Below are 25,239 nucleotides of genomic sequence, written 5' to 3'. Positions count from 1 at the left end.
CCTTAAATAATGATACTGTGAATTTAAAGTTCCTGAACAAGAACATAAGCTTTTTGATAAAACAAATATTTTTTCTATTATTTTTCTATTTTTATTTCCACAGGGATAATAGTACAGTAACAGATTTAAATGTTCTAATACATAGATTGAAAAAACAAACAAACAAACAAACAAAAAACCCAAATATTTCTTAAAGAGTTCTTAAGAAAATAACATTCTTCAAATTTCTGTTTGCCTGAACCTTTAGAGGTAGGAGTCCTGGTACAAAGATAGTTTGGTTTTATAGGAAGGGCATGAGAACAGAAGCCATATGTTTCTAAAGACATTTTAAAATGCCCTAAAGACAGTTTGAAATGCTTTGAACACATTGTATAAATGAAATACCTGGTGGAGAAAGATCTCTATTGTCATTTTTCAGAATACTATGTCTAACTCATTCTTGAGTGATATGACCATCTGAAATTCATTCTTTTTTGCTTCAATATTTTCTCCTTCCAAATCCAGTAAGTTTTAGGTCCCTGTTTCTGACCTTTTTCCTTCCTGTTTCCTTTTTCAGAAGACAAATGTTATCGGCCAAAACAGCAGTTCTCGTGATGTATCCTTATCTCAGTGTTTGCAACTTAAACATAATAATTTGAGGTGTTAAAACTTCCCAGGAGCCATATGACTAGTAAGTATGGGACATCTCAAGGGTATGGAGGTCAACTTTGCACAGTAAATGGACATTGGCCAAGTTCTTCCAGATGTGAAACATCTTGGTCAATGCTACTACTCCTGTTGGATTGACAGCAATCTGGAAAGCTGGACAAATGCCTCAAATCTACTGGGAGAATATTTTTGCTCAGAAGAAGAAATCACATCCTGGTAAAATATAGGATAGTATCACCTGGTGTTGGGGAGAATACGCTGTGGGCTATAGCTTCCTACCCCAGCTTTACTTTCTACCTCACTGTTTGGTAAACCTGATCCCACACCGATATAAAACTGTATCCTTAAAGTGAGGGGGAAAAAAAAAGAAAAAGATGACAAGTAAGAAAACCTGAGGACAACTTCCACATCCAAATATTGGACACACCAACTAGAGGAAAAATGTTACTGGACCTGGTGATGACCAATGTGGAAGAGCTCGTTACATTTAGAGGAAGCCCTGGTTGAGTTTATCTTGAGGGTTAAGGGCCTGGATAAGAGCAAAGTCAGGACACTGAACTTCAGAAGAACCAACTTCCATCTGTTCAAAGAATTAGTGGATTTGATCCCAAGGGATATGGTCTTTAGAGACAGAGGATCTGATCAGAGCTGGTAACTCTTTGAGGATATTTTCCTTGGAGTTCAAGAGCTCTCTATTCCCATATGTAATAAATCAAGCAGGGAAGGTAGGAAACCAGCATGGTTGAATAAGGATCCACTGGTCAAACTTAGGCAAAAGAAGGAAATGCACAAATTGTGGAAACAACACCATGTGCCCTGGGAAGAGTACAGAAATGGTGTCCGGATGTGCAGGGATGGGATCAGGAAAGCCAAGGCACTGACAGAACTAAACTTGGCTAGGGATGCAAAGAACAACAAGAAGGGGTTCTACAGGTGTATTGGCCACAAAAGAAAGACTAGGGAGAGTGTAGCACTTCTGACAAATGAAGACAGGTAATGGCAGATGTGGAGAAGGCAGATGTCCTTAACAATTATTTGGCTCGGTCTTCACTGGTGGTCAGGTTTCCTACATCTCTTAAGTCCCCAAACCTCTAGGAGGGGGCTGGGGAAGCAGAGTCCCTCCCAGTGTAAGAGAAGAGCAAGTTTGGGATCTCCTGATGTAACTTAGCAACAATAAGTCTATGGGGCCTGATGAAATGCATCCCAGGATCCTGAGGGAATTGGCTGATGTAGTCACCAAGAAACTCTCAATTATATTTGAAAAATCATGGCAGTCAGGCAAAGTCCCCAGTGACTGGAAAAAGAGAAACATCACTCTCATTCTTAAAAGGGTAGAAAGGAAGAGCTGGGGAACTACAGACGGGTGAGCCTCACCTCTGTGCCTGGGAAGATCATGGAACAAATCTTCATGGAGGCAATGTTAAGGCACACGCAGGACAAGGAGGTGATCTGGGACAGCCAGCATGACTTCACAAAGGGCAAATTATGCCTGACCAATCTGGTAGCCTTCTGTGATGGACTGACTTCATCAGTTGACAAGTGAAGACCGACCAATGTCATCTACCTGGACTTCTGCAAGGCCTTTGACACAGTCCCACATGACATCCTGGTCTCCAAGTTGGAGATATATGGACTTAAAGGGAGACCATTCAGTGGATAAGGAATTGGCTTGAAGTCTGTACTCAGAGAGTGGTGGTCAATGACTCTGTTTCCAGGTGGAGGCCGATAACAAGCACTGTCCCTCAGGGGTCTGTTTTGGGACTGGTACTGTTATCCAGTATCTTTATCAATGACATGGGCAATGTGATCAAGTGCACTCTCAGCAAGTTGCAGCTGACACCAAGCTGAGTTGTGCAGTTGATACCAAAGAACAAAGGGATGCCATCCAAAGGAACCTGGACAACCTTGAGAAGTGGGCCCATGTGAACCTAATGAGGTTCAACAAGGCCAACTGCAAGGTGCTTCACCTGGGTTGGGGCAATCAGAAATGAGTACAGACTGGGAGAAGAACTCATTTAGATCAGCCCTGCAGAGAAGGACTTGGGTGTTATTTTCATGAGCCTGGGACTTCTTGTCAAAAAGCTTGACATGAGCCAGCAGTGCACACTTGCAGCCCAGAAGGCCAGCTGCATCCTGGGATGCATCAGCAGAGGTGTGGCCAGGAGATCAAGGAAGGTGATTGTCCCCCTTTGCTCTGCTCTTGGAGTGTTACATCCAGATCTGGGGCCCCCAGAACAAGTAGGCTGTGGATCTGTTAGAGTGGGTCTGGTGGAGGACCATAAAGATGATCAGAGGCCAGGAGGACCTCTCATTCTTCTGTGAAGCTGGGGATACATGGCCTGAAGAAGTGAAAGCTCCAGGGATAACTCTTTGCAGCCTTTCAGTACTTAAAGGGGGCTTAAAAAAAAGATAGAAAGCAACATTTTGCTTAATTAGATAATCATAGGGCAAGAAGAAATGGCTTTAAACTAAAAGAGGTGAGATTTGGATGAGATATTAGGAGGAAATTCTTCACTCAGAGGGTGGTGAGGCACTGGAACAGGTTGTCCAGAGAAGTTGTGGATGTCCCATGCCTGGAGGTGTACAAGACCAGGTTGGATTGCCCTGGGCAACCTGATCTAGTTTATGGAATCCCGGCCCATGGCAAGGGGATTGGAACTAGATTATCTTTAAGGTAGCTGTTCTATGATTCTAAGATTCTACGATTCTATGATAAGTACATGCAATAACAATCATTATTTATTATTTATTTGACGGTAAAAACCTGGCAGCTTTAAAGGACCATTTTGTTTTAAACAAATGTTGTCTGTAGTGACTATAGGGTGTGGTTGTAACTGTGATGATCTAAGGATACTGACAAGGTAGAGTTTGTAGGTAACAGAAATGTCTATTATAGTAATAACAGTAATGTCTTTTTGTCAAACTAGCTTTGCCTTGGTTAAATAAATAGCTTTTTCAAGGTTAGAAGTTTTTACAGAAGCATAACAATTTCTGTCTATGAAGCCTAAACTTATAGGATCAAAAGAAAAACAAGGACTCAGGATGACCTGCCTATCTAAAGCCTCTATTCTTAGCAATACCCAGACCAGTTCTTGTTAATTCACAATCCAATTGAGTGTAAAGTTTGGACCTCTGTCTTTTCTCTTTTTTAGTGAATCAGATTCAGAAGACTGGTTGGCTGAAACCAAAGTCTTCCATGCTGATTGTGATGTGTGCCGCAATACACATGGGAAGTTGTCTTTTTTTTTTTTTTCTATATTTTTCCATTAGTGCTTCTACTGAATGACTGCAAGGACTGTCTCTTGTTTTTTCAAAAACAAGTCATTCATTAAGGTGCTTTACCTTTTCTAAAAGACATGTTTTCAACTTCAACATGGCCACTGGCCAGAAAAGCAATTTCCTTTTTTTTTTTTTTTTTTTTTTCCCCCTTTAAAATAGGGGCTGGAAATCATCAGTCTGTATCAGTAAGAAGGATTTCAGTTTTAAAGGTGAAATAACATTCTCTCCTTCTACTTGATAAATGGAAGAAATAGGATACACTAATGAAAGAGAGAGGACATAGCAATTAAAAATAGCGCAAGAGTGTAGTACACAAGTCTATCCCCTTGTTATCTTAAAATAAATTAGCATGGGAGGTTAAAGAAGCCAGACTTCTTTTACTTCATGAATTACTCAGCTTTCAGTACAGGTTTTACAAGAGCATATATTACTTACCTGAACAACTGATAGTGTGGTATTTATCACATGCTGCTTCCATTTGTAAGGTCATAAATTCCCTTGCTGTGGTTGCCTGTAACTTGTTTTAGCGCTAAGTGAAGTGGTAAAATGCTGGAAGAAAATCTATAGATTCAGCTTTTAATACCTGACTTTGTATTTTATCCTATCTCAAAGGAAGTGAGAGATAAGGCTGAGGTCGACTAAAATGAGCAGGTATAGGAATAATTGGTACTTAGTGTCTTAACTGTCATTTATACATTGATTCATGGCATTTTAATGGATGAGGAAAGAAAGCTTTTTCTTCCTACATTAAACCAAGATGCTTCAACTTGTTATCGTCTCTAAAACCTATGTCCCTTGAAACTTAAACACATAAATCAATACAAATATGTAATTTATGTGTATTAATATATATGTTTACTATATATTTTATATTTATGTAATTTATAAAAAAAGTTACTGTACTGTTTTTTTGCACATATCATGCTGAAGGCAAAATGCTATTTTGATGTTGTTTTCCTTCCAAGAAAGATTCATGCTTTTTAAATTGCAAATGCTTCTTGGTTGCATGTGAAACTAGTCATAGTGTCTGATTCACTGATTACATACCAACATATTAATACAGGTTTTCACAAACAGTATGATACATTTCTATTTGAGCTGTTGCAGAAATGCCCCTGGAAAAAAAAAAAAAAAAAAAAAGAGAAAAAGTAAATATCTACACATGCAAACAACCAATATCCATCTCACTCAGATGCATAACACAAGAAAACACAAGAAAAGGGCACAGTTTACCACAGTTTACAGAGATGGTATTCGACTGCTAGTGTTTGTTAATCATTGCTGCTCTGAGAAGATTAGACCTTTGTGTGGCATCTTTTGAGTACTCCTAAATTTACTAGAAATAAAAGGGTATGTGATTTTGCATTTCTTTCAAAGATCCTAGGTAGTTTTATAACATAAATCTTTCTCATTTTTTCATTCATAAAATAAATGAAATTAAAAGAGAACAACAATAACAACAAAAGAATTTGAGAGTAAAGAAATCATATACATTCTAGTCAGTAAAGAAACTGATCAGAAAAGAGTAATGTTTTATTTTTACTAAGTCATGGGTGTATTACAAATTAAGGTTATCTTGAAATGAGCAGCAGAGAAGCCCAGAATTGCTGTCATCTTGCTCTCAAGTAAGCAAATTCATCCCAAAGTGAAATAGACTATTATCTGAGGCTTTTCTGATTTTAAATGATCAGCCTAATCATTCCTCTCTTTCTGAAGAGTGTAGACTTTGTTAAACGTACACATTCCAATGCAGTTTGCTTACTTAGACATTTCCTTTTTCTTTACTAATTTGTTTCAGTGTTCTCAAACTTAGATGACAACATAAAAAAAAAAAAATCGTTTGAAGAAGGAATGTTTGCATGGTTAAATTATGAAAACCTCAGTAGATACATATTTTACAGAATAATTAATGTCTAGATATATGTAAATGCAAAGGGAATTACAAAGGGTTAATGGCTGTAGCACTTTCATATGACATTTTTCACTGCTCTTTGATGCAGGTTCACTTTAGTTCTGTCTTATTTTTTGTCTTATTCTGTCTTATTATTTTAAATAATAATTATTAATAAATATTTATTAATTTTATATAAAGAAGCTGCCACAACACTTGTTCATCTACAGACCTCTGATAGTGGTGTACTGCTGTTATACAATGTGATTTGGAAGGAGTGGGGAGACCTGCTCCTATCTTGTACATCAAATCAGTAAATGTTCCTCATGTGAAATTTACTTCAAGGAGAAGTTGTACGACAAAATAAAACAATGTTGTTAAAAAGCTACATAAATTTTATTAATTTCTGTCAAATATGCTGAACTAAGTACTCTGCAATGGGTATCTAAATTATCGAAATGTTTTATCTTTTTTCCTTTTTCCTTTTTTTTTTTTTTTTTTTTTTTCCCAGGAAAGAGAGAGGCAACTACCTGACACCTGGAGATTATGAAAGTCATGAAATTCAGCCAAAATGTGAGTTTTTAAATCTTTTCAACTTTAAGATAATTTTGTACTGTTAGTGGATTTACCAAACTATATCTTTTTATTACATGTGACAATGAGAGGTATTAAGAGCTACTTCTCAAACTGTTTAGGAAAAGTTAATTTTCTTTAAGTAAATTTTCTCATTAAAAAGGTTTTTTCCCATTTTCACTAAAACTCAAAAATTGTTGTCTAAATTTGAACTACTGTTTCTATTAAACATTTTCAGAGTAAATCCCATTAAATAATGATGTCTAGATGTTTCTTTTTTGATATCTGCTTGCTGCAAGTGGTTAAAAGGAGTCATTGTCTATCTTCTGTGTCCTACGGTTAAGAAGAGGAAGTTTGTCATAGTTATTTCCAGTTGATCTTGATTTGTTTTTCCTTGTACTTTTGGTTTTCTAACTTACAGAATATCAGCTTCTGGTGCTTCATTTTTCATACTGTTATCTATTTGCAGGATAATTATACTTTCAGAAAAACAGTCAGGAACATACTAATTTTGCATAAATTATGGGATTTTGCAAAGCTTCATATGTCCTGTGTTATGGAGAAATGGATTCTTCTGCTGATAGCCATTTAGAGTTGTTTGTTGAAATTTAGTGGAAAGTTTTTGTGCATTATGATGTGTACTTATCAAATAAACCAAAAATCCTAATTAAAATTGAGTAGTTTAGAAGTTAAGTGTACTGTCAACATAACCATCCTTGTTTACAGGACTAAGGAAATTAAACAGAGAAAGGTGTCAAAATAATGATTTCAAAGTAGAATTTCTTTTAAATAAAATCCATGAAGCTTTAGCTGTCTACATAACTGACATTTTATATATTTAGGCCTTAATTCAGATACCTAAGCTCAGGCATCTAATGACATTTGAGATAACTTCAGATATCTAGGGCATTCTTGCATGGCTGGGAGGCATAACACAGGGCTTTGGGCATACCCAAGTCCTTCTGACAAAACATCTGAAGGACAACACAGTATTCTAAGGCATCTGAAAAAACTTTTTATAAATATCCTTAGACAACTGAAATAACCCTTTACTCTTCCTTACTGTTCTTTATTTTTAACAATATTTGGATAGTAGATTACCCAACATGCTTGCTAATAGATTACAGAGAAATATCTTAAAACAACACTAGTGATGTCAGCAATTACGAAGGTAACAGTGATCTTGTAGTTTTGGATTTATGTGGAGTCCAGAGAAGAAAATCCAAGTACTAATGACTGGGGCTTCATAACCTGCAACACAGCACATCTGCTTGGGCACAGATAAGCTCTGGAGTTCTGGTCCCCTGATTGTTTATACTGTATTGCTCTCCTTCATGAAATATATTTTTCTGGTTGTTTTCATTGTCACACAGAGACAAGTAAGGAAAAGAAGAGCTGATGTGTACCTGACTGCTGATTTTTTTTTTTTTTTTTGTTAATGTAGCTGTTGGCAATATTTGAACTAAGCCAACACAATTTACTGATATTGTATTTTCTGCAATGTCTTCAAGAGCAGAAGAATGGACTAGGGACTTTAAAAGAGAGAAAAGGTAAAACTTTTGACATTTTTAGGAAATAAAAATTGCAACTTTGTAATTACCATATTTTGAGTCTGCTATGAAAAAGGTACCATAATAACATAAACCATATAACACAAAACTGTTCACTCTGGGTCAAATCAAAGATTCATCCAGGTCTGTAACCTGTTATTAGTTGTGAGAGACAGCAGACACCTGTGTAGGAATATGACAAGTCAATCATGTAGACAAATATACCCAATATCTTCCTTGTCTAAAGCTATCTGGGTTTCTGCAGATGGATGTCTTATATATATGAAATAATACTTCAAAAGGAAAAACACAGAGAAGTGGACAGAGGTGTTATGTTTGTTTTTGATAGTTGTTGATGAGTTTCTGTGTTGATGGATCCTCCCCCTGCCCCCGTTTTTCTAGTTGCTTTTCAAATACATTCCCTCATGTGGGAAGGAGATCAACAGCAGAAATACACCTTATTTGAAGAATCACTTCCTTTTTGCTCTGAACCTAAGCTCTGTAGTCCTCATGCCACTGGGAAATGCTCTTCAGGGTAGTTATAGCACTGTTAATGAAGGAGATTTTAGGATAATCTTTAGCAAATAGTTAGTCTAAACTCATTTTACATAGGGAACTATAAAGTCTCTGTATGGAAATAACAGTTGGTATCTACTGAGCCTGATTTTTTACTAGGAACAGAGAGGTGAAAGGCTTTTTATTCTGTTCTCACTACCAGTATCCTGAGCCACACAGTCCTCCAGGATGCAGGATTTAAATGTGCAAAATGATTTCCACTAATACGACAAAACTTTTCATGGTGAAAGCCCAGCTGGAGAGTTGCATCTTTTATAGGAGCTGAACATTGTGTTATTGCTAGTATCCTGAAAGTAATTTTTGACAATAAGGAAAGAAATAGGGGCTATCAATCAGACTGTCAGTTCCTGTTTCAGCCAGAACACATTCAAACAACGTATTGTAAACCCAGATCCTTCACTGTGCCAGTTTAAGAAACCTTTTCTTGCTGATTTGCAGCTTCAGGAGGAAGAACACTTACTAGATGCTGGTAGTGCTCCTTATTTAAATCAGCCTAAGTTCATAAAATAAATTACCCAGATAACTGTCTGCATTCATAGTCCATATGCATGCAGGCTGTACTTTTTTTCCCCCCATAGATGCAAAACAGATTTACAGCTTAAAAGTAAGTGCAGCAATAAAGGCATATTACTAGTAATAGGCTTGTGCCAAGTTTTATGACAAACTACAATAAAAAAGGAGTTCAGACACTTTGAATAATGGGATCTGTCAGACCCTGCTGACTGTTTCCTAGATGCTGATGGAAAACTCAAGACAAACACAAAGAAAATGCATTTGATCCTTTCTCCAAAATGTTTAAAATGAAATACATATAGTATTACTATTTTAAAATAGTAACAATAAATGAATGAATAAACAAACAAAGAAAAAAACTACAAATTATACTGAAATAAGAAAGAGGAAAATTAGTTCTTAGATTTTATTATTCATCCTGTGAGTTAGTCATTTCAACAGAACCTTGGATCTTCTTGTTTTGGAATTAAACTGATTCAGTCTGAAATTGCAAGTTGTAAACTACGTTGTTAGTTGTTTAACCTTTGTTTAACCTTTTACAATCCAGCACATAGTGCTGTAAAAGCATGACTGTAATAACGATATTCTTCTAATACTAATGTATTTTAAATAATATTATGGCACTAAATAATATTGGATCCATGATAAAAAAAAAAAATCAAACTAGCAGAGAGATAAGTATGTAAAAGATCAAATATCAGTAATTTAATGGAAGTTATAATAATGGAAGTTATCCTAAGCAGGAGGGGAGGCAAGGTTCACTTCACAAGATTATATTTTTTATTAAAAAATACAGAAAGCCATAAAACCCAAGCAAGTTTCTCAGTTTCCTGATGATGTCATTTGGACCTAATAATGCTAAAAATGGCAGAGTTATAGTGTCTTCAGAAGCATGGTCTCCTTTGTATGAATGAGGCAATGCCTAATATCCTTAATTAGACTAACAGATTCAACTGAAAGCTTGTCTCTTTTTCAAATTATACCCATTTATAGAGTAAAAAAGAAAAAAAAAATCATCTATTTCTGAAGATGTTAGTGTTGTACAAAGAATTATTTCAAAAAGCACTGTGTATTTTGATATTTGTCTGTTAATTACTATTTAAGAAAAATGATCTTTTTCTAAAGCCTGTGAAGTATTTTTTTGTTGTTGTTTTACTATTTTGTTCATCTGATCATGTTTTTAAAACATAGAGAGTGTAGTTACCCAGACTAAGCTATTACTAGACAGGGATGTCTTTGTAGCCCCTGTTAGGGATGTATGCTCTCTGAGGACAGAATTTCTCCTACTGTCTACTGTCCCCCACAAGTAGCACAGCAGTACACTGCTGCTGAGAGACCTTCAGGGCAAAAGTATATACAGAATTTGCTGTTTTTCATTCAAACAGCTCCCTGTAGGACCTCCAACTCATTCCAAATTGTGAATTTGCGCAAGTTCAGAGAACAATTTATATAAAGCTCCAGCCTGTCAAAGGATGCATTTCCAAGAGGGATATTTTGTGCCACTAATGGCCAGACTTTCATAGGAGTGACATACCTGGCATCTTGCTTTGAATAATATACTTTCCTACTTCGGTGCTAAAAGATTTAGGTCTTTAAATAATCTAAAAAGAGGCAATGATTTCTTCAGGAGAAAACAAAACAAAACAAAAACACACAACAACTGAATAACTAATTTACATTCTATGAAGCACATTACAAATATATATGACATTTTCATAGCTCTTTGTAAGGGATGAGAGGGGAAAGAATTCTTCATAATTTCTGTCTTCAGCCATTGGTATATCATGAACATTATTTTTTCCTGGTCATATTGAGATGCTTCTTTTCTGCTATATTGTGTCTCAGGATTAGTGTGTCACATTACATTTCCGTTTTCTACATTTACTTTAGCAATTTGGCTGGAGTATGACAGATCTTACTGTGTTTGGCAGGATTTGTTTTGATGATGAATCACTCCACACATCTTGCTTGCAAAATATGACAGTCCACATGCATATTCTTAATTCTCACCACGTTTATTGTTTTAAGTTTACATGCTTTTATACCATTGTGATTATTATTAATTAAGGTGTAGATATCTAAAACCAGGTTTCTTTTTATTCTGAAAAACTGTTTTGAAATTTCATTGTATTTTGAAGAGATAACAAATAGAAAATTTTAAAGACATTCTTTTGTAAGGAAGATTATACTTGTGGAAACACAAACTATACTGTTGTAGATATGAGGCTTAAATTATGGTCATTTGAAAATTTTATAGTTGCTTTAGTTTAGCCACATTTACGACCTTCTGTTACTAATTCACGAATAGTCATGCGGGGAAAAAGAAAAAGTATAAGAATACCTGGAAAAATGTCTGTTCCTTTATATAAACACCTAGGCAACAGAAATATTTTACTTAAACAACATGCTTTGCCATTTTTTGATTTTTCTAATTATTGATTTAGGAATCTGTCATTCTCTCAGGGAACAGAAACCATATTACGTGATGTAGGCATCTTAAAGACAGAGGCAAATGTCTTGTGAATTAATAATCTAAAGTTTATAAATAAATTGTTTATAAAACCTGACGTACAGAGTCCTTTATTTTTTATCGGTGACTGTCTGAACAACTGTCCCATTGCTTTTAATGGAATTTGTACAGACCAAAGCATCAACTTTCAATTCCAAGCAGCTTTTGAGAGTGGGAATAGGGGATAAGAAGTACAACCTTCTTATTTGTTACAAATATTTTTTTTTAACACTGTTGAAGACTTTATTTTTTTTAACTTTATTTGTTTTGGTGAATAATCTGCTTTGAGCTGGGGTTTGAAAAAATGTAGAATGAAATGAAAAACACTTGAACACCTGAAGAAAGTACTGTATTTTCTTTACATGTTGTTTCAGTCTTAGCTTTTTACAAGGACCATTCTGAAAAGAAAATAATCTCCTCATAAGACACCTATAATAAGCTTTAAGGGAAATAACTCACTGTCAGAATTAAAGTGTGTTATTTTATTCTGAATATCCCATTTTTTTAAATGAATTAGGTAAAATCTGAAATAACATATATATCTTATCAAATCTGTTCTATACTCGTGGGTCAAAGTATTAACTGATAATTCATAAATTTAAGTAATGATATATATATAATATCTGGAATAGTTAACTGTTGTCAGCTTAGATAACAATCTTATCAGGTCCTCAAACAGTTTTGAATAACATGTTGAAAGAATAATTGTATTATCATGTGAGACTCAAGTCATCTGGGAAAGGAGCCTCGAGATCTCATGAAGTCATCAATACATCACTCCAGGAACACCTGAAAGTTACAGAGAAAAAAAAAAAAAAAAAAAGAGTTAGAAATAGTAGAATTGGCTGCAGTTACTTTGCATTAGGATGGATAATGGTGAATGAATCACTAAACTAGAAACTAATATTCATTTAGCACAATTAAGGATCTGTTTCATCTATTACATGTAGCCAGAGAATGACCCAGGCCAATAATTAAAACACCTGTTTTTTTTCACAGCTAATTTTCTGAAGCTGAAAGTAACTGCTGACAATACCAAATAAAACAAACAAACAAAAGAAAACAACATGAATGGACTGTTTGTTAGATCCCCGTGACTTCAGAGCCCAGATTTATAATCACAAAACATAGTTTCTTTTATTAAAGCTAGATTAAAAATAGAAAAGACCAACAGGTAAAATAAAATCAAAACAATAGAAACTACAACGAAAAATACAAACATAGGATAAGGGAAGCTAATACTATGAAATGAAAAGCAAATCGTAGAATTATAGGATATCCTGAGTTGGAAGGGACTCACAAAGATCATAAAGTCCAACTCCTGGCACCATACAGGTCTACCCAAAAATTCAGAACATAAGACTAAGAGCACAGTCCAATGACATTGCTAATATAGAGCAACCTGGGCATGCTTGGTAACAAAGGGTCTCTTAAGTAAAGTAGTTTAAGCTCAGAGAGCATGTATTTATGAACTGTAAGTGCATGAGTGGAAGAGGTTGTTAAATTTGGGTGGAAAGTAATAGCTCAGTGCAGTGGTAGCACTAGTGCTTTCAGTTGGTAGGAAGGTGAAGAGAAAATCGTGCATGTGTCTGGGGGTATGTATGCACATGCACATAGAATGCAATGCAAGCTTAAGAGAATAATGCTATACAAAACAGGAACAATACAAGTACCATCAAGAGGGCACTAACAAGATGAGAGTATTTAAAGTTATATACTGGAAAGCAGAAAAATTTTAAGTTTTGTAAAGGACCTTATAACATTTCACATCCAGCCCAAGCTGCTTAAGAGCCAGTGAGATGTCCACTGAAAACCATTGCACAAATTCAGGCCAGCTCTGTAACATTTTTATTAAACTTATTTTTCAACAATAGCCAAAAATGTACCTTGTTCAGCTTCGTTATGGAAAGGAGAGATGAAGCACAGTTAAATAATCAAATGTAACCACTCTGCTAGAAAGGAAATCAAAGGATAGATGGTCTGCTGTGACTTTCTAAGTTTTCCTTTGCATCACTTTCAGGTTGCTCAACCCATGTGCCCATAAATTCTACACTTTCTGTCTGGGAACAGCCAGGAAAAATCTCACGCTAGAAGCTACCATGCAAGTGCAGTGTAATTCCTATTCTGTTGTATTTTCATGTTCTAGTTTGCTGTAGTGCTGTTTTTGGTGTTAGCACTTGTGCCAAATGAGCACATCCCAAGAGGAGAAAAACAAAACAAGACAAAACAATGCAAAACAAAACACATAAACATGGTGTCAGAGATTATACAGATATTATAGAGTTCTGGAAGGGACATAACCCACTCTCCGCAGAGTAAGAACTGCCTCTGGTCCAGTGTCATGATAGATAACAGCTGGACATTGGTCCTCCGTGTTGTGTTATAGTTAATAAGGCAAACACACAGATATTCCACAGAATACCATTTGTTGTTTCTTCTGCATAGCAGACTAATTTGACTGGAAGAAACCACAGTCTCCCTCCTTCAAGTAGGGTGTTGAAAATTTGGAAGAAATTTGAGAAGATCTGAATTCTGAGGATGCATAGTGGACCTACAAACCTCTTTTCAACAACAAATGTTACACAAATATATTTGCTACTTTCAAAAAATCTGTTTTCTTCACAAAAAAAATAAGAGCTTTTTCTTATACATCCTCTGTTCCATGCAGTCTCATTGTAGCTGAGATATATGTGGCTACAAGCACCTAATATTACTGTTCTTTCATGTAAGAGTACTTAGTCACACTTGTGGGGAAGGTTCTGGTAGAGGTATGAAAGAATAGGAGCAGTGTGTGGGGTTCATATCTAGAGATTTAAAGTAATTGCTTTGCAGGCATGTACTGGAATACACAGATAAGGAGAATGGCTTTCAGCTTAGTCCATGAAGAAGATTATTGTAAGAAACAAAAATTTATACATTCACAAGTGTTAGGATGGACAAGAAATACTGGACATGGCTATATCATTTTGGAAGTTTGGGGACCAATTTTGTTTTGCAGTTGCGGCTTCCCTGCTATCCACCCTGCCCAAACATGAGTCTCATTTATGCTTTAGTTTGCAGCAAGTCATTTGGCTTCCTGGACAGGGAAACTCAGGCTTTGTGGGATGGGAGACAGGAACAGGGGAGTAAAGTTCACCCTTGACCTCTGTCCCAGCAGACAGAATGGATGCAGCTGATTCAAGCCATATGGATGTGCAAACTTGACCTTGAACTCAAGTATGGCTATGAAAACACTTTCTTTGCCCTAATTAGAAGTGGGTAAACATAACAAGTTTCACATTCATTCTTAACTATACCACATCTTATATTCTTCTTCTTTTCCCCTAACTAAACTGAGAAGAATAAATTTCTCCTAAGTAACAGCTGCTCCCTAAAACCCAGTTGGGACACTTATAATAAGGATGTCTGGAGAAAATTGGTTAGTCTGTGGGGCTGACACCCTTGCACTGATGTGTGCTGGATATGCAAAGATGAAATTCATTTTCCTTTTGGAGCTGTGTTTTTCTCCATCCACATCTCACCTGGGGATAAATCCTTTGTTTTGGAGAGGTCCTTGCTTTCTATGAGGTACAGTAGGTGATACTCCAGCAAACTACATCTGCTCCCTGCGATTCTCAGGAGGAGAGACAATCGATCTGCCAATAAGAAAGCAAAAGATATTTTTTTCAAATATGTCAGAAAATGGTGATTATTACACAATAGAGAAGCCTATAGAGCCCAAGGGAAGTGTTGTGTTTAGTTATGTCAACACAAGGGGCTGGATGGTCACACAACACGTACTTCAAGTTTTGGCTGGCCTTTCTTTGCACCTTCACTTTCAGCCTCCTGACCAATCCCCCTCTCACTCTTCTGTTATCCAGAAGAATCTGGAAATAAGTCATTAAACTGTATCGCTGTTCCAATAGCAGCTGCACGCAAGACAACCCTGGGAGTTCATGGCAATTCCTGTACTCTGCAGGGCTGCTCAGTGCTCTCACATGTGTCTCTGGCAGCTCTCCACTCCAACTCTGCCAGCACAAAGTTGTGTGCAGTCTCTGCAAAAAAAAAGTGGAAAGCAGCGAAAGTGGAAAAAAGGGGACCGTGTGGCTCTTTGCATGAATTATCTTTGTGCAGGTGGGCTACTGCTTTTAATATGATTGGGGTTTCTTCCTCATTTTTCCTTCTTTAACTTTGTTTGATATTTGTTGTTGCATGATTTATTTTTTTCTTTATCTCCTTGTACCTCTTCCTTCCTTCCACTGTATTATCTCCCTTACCCACTTTTTATCTTTTCTCTCCTTTTCCCTCCTGCCTTTTTTAAAATTAGTTACATTCTCTCCTGCTTTTAGAAACATTTTTTCTCTTTCTCTCTGCTTCCTCACTAGTTTTATTCCTGTCTTTTTTTTTTTCTGCTGTTCTCTCTAAATTGCTTATCTTCCTTCTTTCTTTACCCAACTTGCTCTGTTCTGCTCTATTCTGTGCTGCTCCCTTCCCCCTCCTTCCCAAATCCCCTCTACATTATTCCCCATCTCTGGCTGCAGGTGCTGCAGCTGCAGGAATCTGAGACACTCCCAGAGTGGGGGGAAGCACCATATACATCACTCCCACCCTGAAAGCGAGGGGAGGAGGGTGCTTCATGTGCAGGTCTTGGGACAATGGTTCTTGTCAACAGGATGTGGGAGTTTTGTTTAAATGTGGGAACGTACCATGAAAATTGGGACATCTGGCACCCTTACATTCCATGTCTGATTTCAGCTTCATCTGCTGCTGTTATGAGTGTAATATACATGGGTAATTTGACAAGCCATAGAAGTCAGAGTACACAATAGATTGCATTGCAGCCAGTATGCCTGCCCTTAAAAGGACTGGATCGTGGAGTGTTACACAGATTTCAGCTTCGCATATGCTAGAAAGAAAAATATAAACTCAGGAATGACAGATTTCACCAGTGTCATCATGCACAAGTCTAGAAAGTTAAAAATACTGCAGTCATGCTTTACATACTGACTTAACATCAGAAAGGAAAAAGATCAAACCAGTCAAATTAAAAAGAAAATATATTTATTAATTTTCCATTAACATAGGACCTATCATCTAGTACTGGACTTCATAGCATTCCATACACCAAATTAGAGGTGTCATATCTATGTGCCTATACTAGGAATTTCCCAACAATCCTTTTAGAATCAATGGTGAAAGTTAGATACCTCAAGGAAACTATTCAGAGCACCTAGTACAGTCTTCTGATCTCACTGAGTCCCTCAATGGGCCTTTCTCTCTCCTAGTCTAGGTTGGCTTTGTTTCTAACTCAAACACTTCTCTCACGATTCAAGTTAGTCTTTCTCTTCCCCACCATTTCAGCGCCTTACAATTCTGTACAGTTTATTGGACATTTTTCCACAAATATAGGCAAATAGATACTTTGCTGTAAGTATTTGCAGTTCTGATCCTGCCCTTGGCTCTGCAAGCATCAAGGTGGTTTCCACTATATGAACATGGTGTGTATTGTACAGGTGGGGTGGCTTGCAGGCAATAGTCCAACTTTGGGCCTGTTACTTTGCAATTTGTAGCCACCCAGCCAATGTGATAGCCAGAAAAGAGAGCGCAAGTTAGCTCCCTTGATGCCCATGGCTGTTGGTGCCTACGCAAGGAAATGGCTCAAATGTAAATAGCAGAAGGAGTTCAGTTAACATTCATATGAATAACATGATACAGAAAATTTGCCAGATGGACGAGACTAGTTGATGAGAGGAATGTTTTCTCTAAGCATTAAGAGGTATTCACAATGTCAGATGAAGAATAAACTGGCAAGAATTTAATTAATATTCAGCTGCTTAATCCAGAAATCCCTTTTCATTGTTGATTTAACTCAGATTCTTTTGCAGAGGTTCTTGAAAGACTCTATTCTGCAATCTGTTTCTGAAGCTGTGGGTTAGGTGTGAGGGGGGAGAGGTGATGGAGGCTGAAAACAGAAATAATTTTCTTTGGGAATAGCATTTTTTTCCACACTGAAATTCCATCTGCTGTATGGTATAGAGTTAGCTGCATCTCAGGAAGCACTCCTATTTCTTTGAGCCAGATGGAAAATAGGCCAAAGATAAGATGACTAAAAAAACAGCAGACATCTCACATGTCCTCTAACTTTATAGATTCTGCTGAATACAGAAGGAAGGAAAATCTATTCAAATGTGCCAACACTTTTCAGACATGAGAGCTGGATTCCTGTGAAATTGGTGGAGTCATGGCAAAAATGCTTTATATTAGAAACCAGGTGTCATGGTTTGCCTGAGGGTTGAAAATACCTGATCTTTAACCACTTTATTGAACAGTTTACTAAAAAAAAAAAAAAAAAAAAAAAAATGCTTTTCCATTTTTTCAGTATATCTGGCTACTACTCTGAAAGAACACCATGGGTTCAGCCTGAACACACCAGGGTGATGGAAACATTAAAATCTCGAGGAAGTAGAGTCCCAGAAAATCTACTGAACACAAATGTGTTCTGAAGGTGCAAACATTTATTTTGGATCTGACAGATGGGGAAAGTCAGTCACCTGGGTCATATTGTGGTTGATGAAAGCACTGGAAGCACAGGTGTATTTGAAACACGTTTGTCATCAATGCGAGAGATATTGGACTTCCCTTAGAGCTATGGAGATCTTCAGATATGAGCCCAAATTTCTTACCAGTTTTCAACGGAACTTAGTGTCACCATGATGTGTGGAGGCAAACACTTTTTTTTTTATTTCAAAGGAAGGATACTGTGACAAAATCTTGTTTTAAGCTTGTTAGTCTCTTATGCCTTTTAAAAGAATGCCATGTGAATAAATCTTCAAGTGACTTTGAGATGAGTGACTGTAAATGATGAGAAAAGGTGAAAGTCAACAATTTTAAATTAAGACAGCAAGTAAAATTTACATATATGTTATTGAGGGATAGTGTCTATTTTTACCTGTTACCTTGTGTTCCCTTCTTTAAAAAGTCTGAGAATAACAGCTGAGTTGCTTTTACATCCACAGTATTTATTGATGGATAAGGAAATGTCCTTAGTTATTTTTAAAAATTGGATCAGATTTATTTAGATCTTTAAAATGTTAGGAATTGCATGTCATTCTTCAATTATTGTCTTCTTTTACTGACATTTTGTGGGTAGTTGAAAACTACATTTTCAATAAAAACAAATGATCTTTTTCTCTTGAATATGGAATATGAGAAGGGCAAGGAGAGGAAAAGAACAAAGGAAAGATTAACATGGATGTAATAAACAAAGGATCTGTCCTGTTTTGCTGAGACTTGACAACCCACATTTTTCTTGCTGTCCTTTAAATATATTATTAGACAAACTCCACCAAAACTTTTGTAAACATATTTTTCAAATATATTGAGTAAAAGTTGCAGACCAGCTCATCTTTCATCTTTTGTTGTTGTTGTTTCAGATGCTTTATTATTATTATTTTTTAAATCAAATATTAAAATGAATATTACTGATTATGGCATGAAAACTCTATTGAACATTTAAAAAAGATTGCAGTTGAATCTCTTTCATTTTAAGTAGATTTTTAGTGTGTTAACTTCAGATGCTAATGTGCTGTGCTGATACAGAAAGTCTGTGTTACTTTACAAATATTTCAGTTACATGATTGCATACACAAAGAATAAATCTTCATACATTTGCTTTTAGCACACAGAAGAACTGTACAAAACATATGTATATATATATATAAGTATATATATTTCCTATCTGCTTTTTGAAAACAGCCTTATGAGCACAAAGGTAACAGGTTACTGATATCAGATGTATCTGTCGAGTACCAGTTTCCAGTAGACAGCCTTATGATACAGCAATTTCCACAAACATAGCTCTTCATTTAAGCCAGAAAGGTCATTTTAAAATAGGAAAATTATATCTTTTAAATGAATGTTATAATTAAAAGCATTTAGAATTTTAGCCAAATGTGATTTACATTCTTTTGTCTCCATTTCTCTTCTGGATATGAAAATACTAACTTAAACTTGGAGTAAGACAACAGGTGTATAATGCAAAGTGAGTTTTCTGTGTTTTGCTTTTAGGAATCAGTCAGAGGGGCAGAGGGGAATGATCTAATCTGTAGGCTGCAGAGTCAAACTTCTCTTTTATAATGCCCTTACCCAGTGTTTTTTTTTTTTTGTTGTTGTTTGTTTGTTTGTTTGTTTTCTCTTTCCTCTCATTGGTGTCTACAGGAATACACAGTTTCGGTTCGATGGGTGGACGACATTTCCACTCTTGACTACTGTGTGGCTTTTTAGTAGGACACCTGCCTGATCAAGTCCCTGCAGGCTGAGAAAAGATTTGAATCCAGTTGCTTTCTGGGTAATAGCTTTCATTGTAATGTTATTATAAAAACAGTAGGAACCACATCCTTTCCTTGCTATGTTTTGAAGTGAGTACTATTCTTTGGGTAAATGTTGGGTATTCTTTGGGTAAATAGTCTTAGCATGGGGAAAAATGTGTCCTTTAGTGGTAGAGACCTGCCTAGTTTGTAAATTCAGAAAGCTGAGTAAGCACTCGATTGTTTGGACCAGTAAAGAACATATCCTCTTTAGGTATGCACAATAACAGGATACTTAGGCTTTGGAGTAAGTGCTTATTGGGCACCTGGCCAAAGATTTTTGGAGACTGAAATACTCTGGGACTTAGATGACTGAATTTCATTGACATTGTACTGTACGGACAGCATGAAGTAGTGGATTGTACTTTTAACCATTTTTCTGTATCTTATGATACAGAAAGCTTATGTCTACTTGCAGGAATAACTTGAAGACTGGAGAGCTTCAAGAATCTCTCAGTGACCTTGCAATGAAAATTCTGAACTCCGGTTATCTGTGCATTCTCCTATGGAAAGTCGAGGCTTTTTCAAAGAAGGCAGCTGTCAGTCATACTTTCTTGATATTGGATGGGTGACATTGTCACCAAAGCATATACAATAAATGAAGGCAATTTTATTAGAGATCACTCTCTATATTTTAAGTTTTCCCCATATCTCACTCTCTGTAGGAACTAGTAGGGCTTAAACACAACTGTGTGCTGCTTATTGCTCCATGACTGCTTGAGCAGAAAATCGGTGTCCAAAAGTGACTGGTCTTTCACTTCAGTGTAAACATAGCAATGAGGCTATCTGTAGTCAGGACATGTTCTTGGGCCTGATACTCTCCATCTGAAATGTAAGTGAGGTGAAATTTCAATACCTGAGCCCAAAATTTTGATCCTGAGAATCCTTACCTTGCTCTTCAGTTCCAGTACTGGTGCCATCCAGATGTTTATTATTTTTTCTTTTTCAAACATCCTAGAAGCTTTAACATTATAATTTCTCCCTCCTCCCCCCCCCTCCCCCCCCCCCCCCCCACACACACTCTGTATGTATTATATTGAGAAAGTGAAATATGGGGCAGATAAAAGATCAGTTCCGTAAATGTTTATTAAGGAATAGCATGGTACAAAAACAGAAGTTTGTTTTCTCTACAGGATCTATATGGGAATTGGTTATGCCTACTGTAAAACTACAATGATTTCTGAGAAGAAGCATTTTACTTCCACAACAATAAGCTAAATGTTTCCCTGTGTATGACAACGTAACATTTTCTCAGCTGTCTGAGTCTGCAGGGCCATCTACATTTATCACTCTCATAAAGTCCCCTGAATAAGTAAAAGCTCCCCTCACCCACTTTTGCTTGTGGCTTTTAAACAGGAAGGAAGTATCGTTTTCTTCTCCGCTAGCACAAAGAGAGCTCTGAGCATCTAATTACAGTTTCTGTGGGCAAATGGAACCAGAAAAGCATTTCCCTGTAGCTAAAATGCCCAAGCAGAGCTCTCACTCTCTCAGTTTTCCCAGACTAAGGTTGAAAATCTGCTCTCTAAATTATTCCATTGCTTTACAGAGGAAGTATTAATTACATGCCTGCAAATGTAGATCGGGGTGGGATGTAATTACAGGGCTGGCTTTGTGTCTGTTGTCCAACAGAATTAGACAGGAAGTGTTTGCAATGCCAGCAGTTTCAGGTGTTTTGCTGCCTATTATATTTGCCGGTTCTCACCAGGTCTCACAGATGGATCAGGTGACTTTCTGTTGCCCGATTGTCTGGAAAATCCACAAAGCTGCTATTACTGTAGGTTCATGATTTGTCCAAGGCTGATAGCTTTCGATGTTTAGAGAAGGAGAAGAAACAAAAATCCAAGAAAACCAAAGGGTTTTCATCCCTTGCCAATTTTTTTTTTCTATTCCTTTCTTCAAAGACATATATATATATATATTTAGTTTTCACATTCTCTAATTCTTATCTTCTGTTTGCTGTACATTTCCTGCACCCCTTTAGGAACTTTCTTGCTGGGGGAAGAAAATGCCTATGACAGAGGCAGTAGGCACTCCAGCAAGGACAGAGTTCTCATGGCGGTGCCATGGCTGGGAAGCATGCTAGGGCATGCATTTGTCTCCAGTTCAGACACAGATAGGACTCCCCGTTCCACCTCCCCCCCCCTTTTTTTTTTTCTTTGAGGAAAACACCCTCCATTTTTCCTGTGTTCTTCAGGTGGTAGGAAGGAAATCAAATTTCCATGTTTTTCAATTGACAGTGCTTTCACCAGGCAGAATTTTGGTCTGGGTTGAATGAGAATGTCCCAGAAATTTTATTATTATAGCTCAGGAGTTAACATAGATGGAGGCCATTCCTTGCAGGCATCTTTGATGTGGATTCTCTGTGTGGGCATGGGAGACATTAGTTGTACAGAGAGAGGCTGTTTTGTCCCAGTTGTGCTATGTTTTAACAGATAGTCCTGGGCACAGTTCACCTATTAGTATAGACAAGCAATGAGTTCTGATACCACTTGAGCTCTGCAGAGTGGTGAGCACAAACACAAATAATGAATAGTAACAACTTCTGTTTTATCAAGCAAGTAACTGCAAGTGTTTAAAAACTCATTTGGAAGTCTTTGGGATGACTGTTCGAACAATATGTGATACTTAACCTATTTGAACTGATTGCTGTGCACAATTGCTATGCTCTGTTCTGTGGAAATTAAATGGATATAATCTTAGCCACTGAAAGCAGACAGAGCAGTGAAAACTGCAAGATCTCATCGCATCTACTTTTGGATCAAACTGTGTGGCTGAAGACACTGTTGTCCTCAGCCCTGTGCTTCTGCTGTTACATTCTCTCCAATATGGAATTTCATTTGAACATGTAATCTCATCTGACAATGAACAGTGGGACTGAGTTTATCTGCCTGTTGGGGAAGAGCAGGGGTCTTTTAACTGGGCCAACCAACACACTTATTGCAGAAAAAAGAAATCGTAAACTCAGTAAAGGCACTGCAGCTATATGTATTTCTGGCACTACCACTAGTTCTTTTATTTAAAGGAACAAGTCCAAAAACAGTATTCTAGTACTCTGGTTTTGTCTAGCTCTATAAGATCCTAAGGTCAAGATCAAGCCTCATAAAACATTAATTACCTTGATTCTTAATGTAAACTTAAAAACACTGTGGAATACTCCAGGTCCACACATTTCTCCTGTGGCATTCATCTTTAATAATGTAAACATTTATTTAGAATTTATGAACATCAATTTGTCATGGCAGTTACCAAAGTTTCTGCCCAGTTTTCAGTTTAAACACTGCTAGCAAATGTGGAAGACGTGTACTAAGTTTCTTTAGTCCTTAAACTTATATAATTGCAAATGGTAATTAGATGCCAAAGAAACAGGCCTTCAAAATTCCTAAAATAGATAGGATAGCTATTATGTATGCACAGACCCCATGAATGCTGTCATTTAAGATGTATATTCATGCATATACTGTAGCTGGTGTAGTGAAATGTGGAAAATATTTATATTCATTCTTGAAGGAATGACCTTAATAATTCATTTTGGACTCCACCTCTCTTGAATTACAGTTGCCTCACTTGTGGAATATTTTCCATATCTTGAAAAAAAACTAATAAATCCTAATATTTTCCTAAGTGTGGAAATAATTAGTAGTTTATGATGTCACAGATTTGCAAACTTTTTTCATAGTTGTGGTTGCAAGACACATATATTTCCTCTCTGTTCCCTGATGCTTAGCTGTATTTTACATTTATTTATGTGAGAATAATTATTATTATTATTAATTATTATTAAATGTTTAAGAGATGCAACATTTACTTCAAACTTTCTTGCAATTAAGAAGATAACTTGTATGAAAGAAGAATACTTCAATGAAATATCAGTAATAAGAGAAAGAAATATACCTTGATTTGAAGGACTGTTACATCATAATTTTAGGTGTTATTCTAAAGATGACTTTTCTAATTTATCTGACAAGGAATGCATTTGCTACGAATTAGTAGTGCCAATTACAGATCAGAATGTTATAGTTTTACAGACTTAATGAAAATATTTTATTTCCAACTTACTTGGACTATTACTGAAACAAGATTAAAAAATATAATTTTCCAAAAAAGGGAAAATTCTCTTGTACTGGGTCTGCATTGGATGTTAACTTTCCCTGCAGCAGCCCATACAGTGCTGTACTCTGCACTTGTAGCTAGAACAGCAGTGGTATCATACCAGTGTTGTGTCTGCTGCTGAGCAGTGCTGGCACAGAATCAGGACTCTCTCTAACCCTCCTAAGGGGTGGGCAAAAAAAGTGAGAAAGGAACATCATCAGGGCAGCTGATCTAAACCAACCAAAGGGATATTCCATACCATATGATGTATCACTCAGCAATAAAAGATGGAAACAGGAAGAAGAGGGGAGGGGTGGGCTCTCATTGTGAAAACATCAGTCCTCCCGAACACTGGCTATGTGTGTTGAGGCCCTGCTTCAAGGACGTGGTCAAGCATCACTCATTTGTGGGAAGTAGAAAGTAATTTCTTTCCTCTGCACTTCCACACAGCCTTTACTTGTTTTGTTCTGTTTTTTTTTTTTTTTTTTTTTTTTCCTTTGCCCCTCCCTTTTCCCCTTTCATTTTTTTTTCCCTTTAGTTAAATTGTTTAATTTAAAATAATCTTTCCTTAATAATTATTTTTTTTCCTTTAATTAAATTATCTTTTTCTCAACCCGTGGGTTGTTCTTTTCACAGAATCACAGAATTGTCTAGGTTGGAAGAGACCTCAAGATCATCGAGTCCAACCTCTGACCTAACACTAGCAAGTCCTCCACTAAACCATATCACTAAGTTCAACATCTTTTAAAGACCTCCAGGGATGGTGACTCCACCACTTCCCAGGGCAGCCTATTCCAATGCCTAACAACCCTCTCAGTAAAGTTCTTCCTAATCTCCAACCTAAAACACCCCTGGCACAACTTTACACCATTCCCCCTCATCCTGTCACCAGGCACATGGAAGAATAGACCAACCTCCACCTCACTACACACTACAGCCTCCTTTAAGGTATTTATAAAGAGCGATAAAGTCATCCCTGAGCCTCCTCTTCTCCAGGCTGAACAAGCCCAGCTCCCTCAGCCGCTCCTCATAAGACTTGTTCTCCAGACCCCTCACCAGCTTCATTGCCCTTCTCTGGATTCTCTCGAGCACCTCAATGTCCTTCTTGTAGCAAGGGGCCCAAAACTGAACACAGTACTCTAGGTGCGGCCTCACCAGAGCCAAGTACAGGGGGACAAACACTTCCCTAGCCCTGCTGGCCACACTGCTTCTTATACAAGCCAGGACGCTGTTGGCCTTCTTGGCCACCTGAGCACACTGCTTTTC

The sequence above is a fragment of the Aythya fuligula genome, chromosome 1 (assembly GCF_009819795.1).
Source record: "Aythya fuligula isolate bAytFul2 chromosome 1, bAytFul2.pri, whole genome shotgun sequence".
NCBI lineage: Eukaryota > Metazoa > Chordata > Aves > Anseriformes > Anatidae > Aythya > Aythya fuligula.
The sequence above is the reverse complement of the archived record's forward strand: the minus strand, read 5'-3'. Positions refer to the sequence as shown.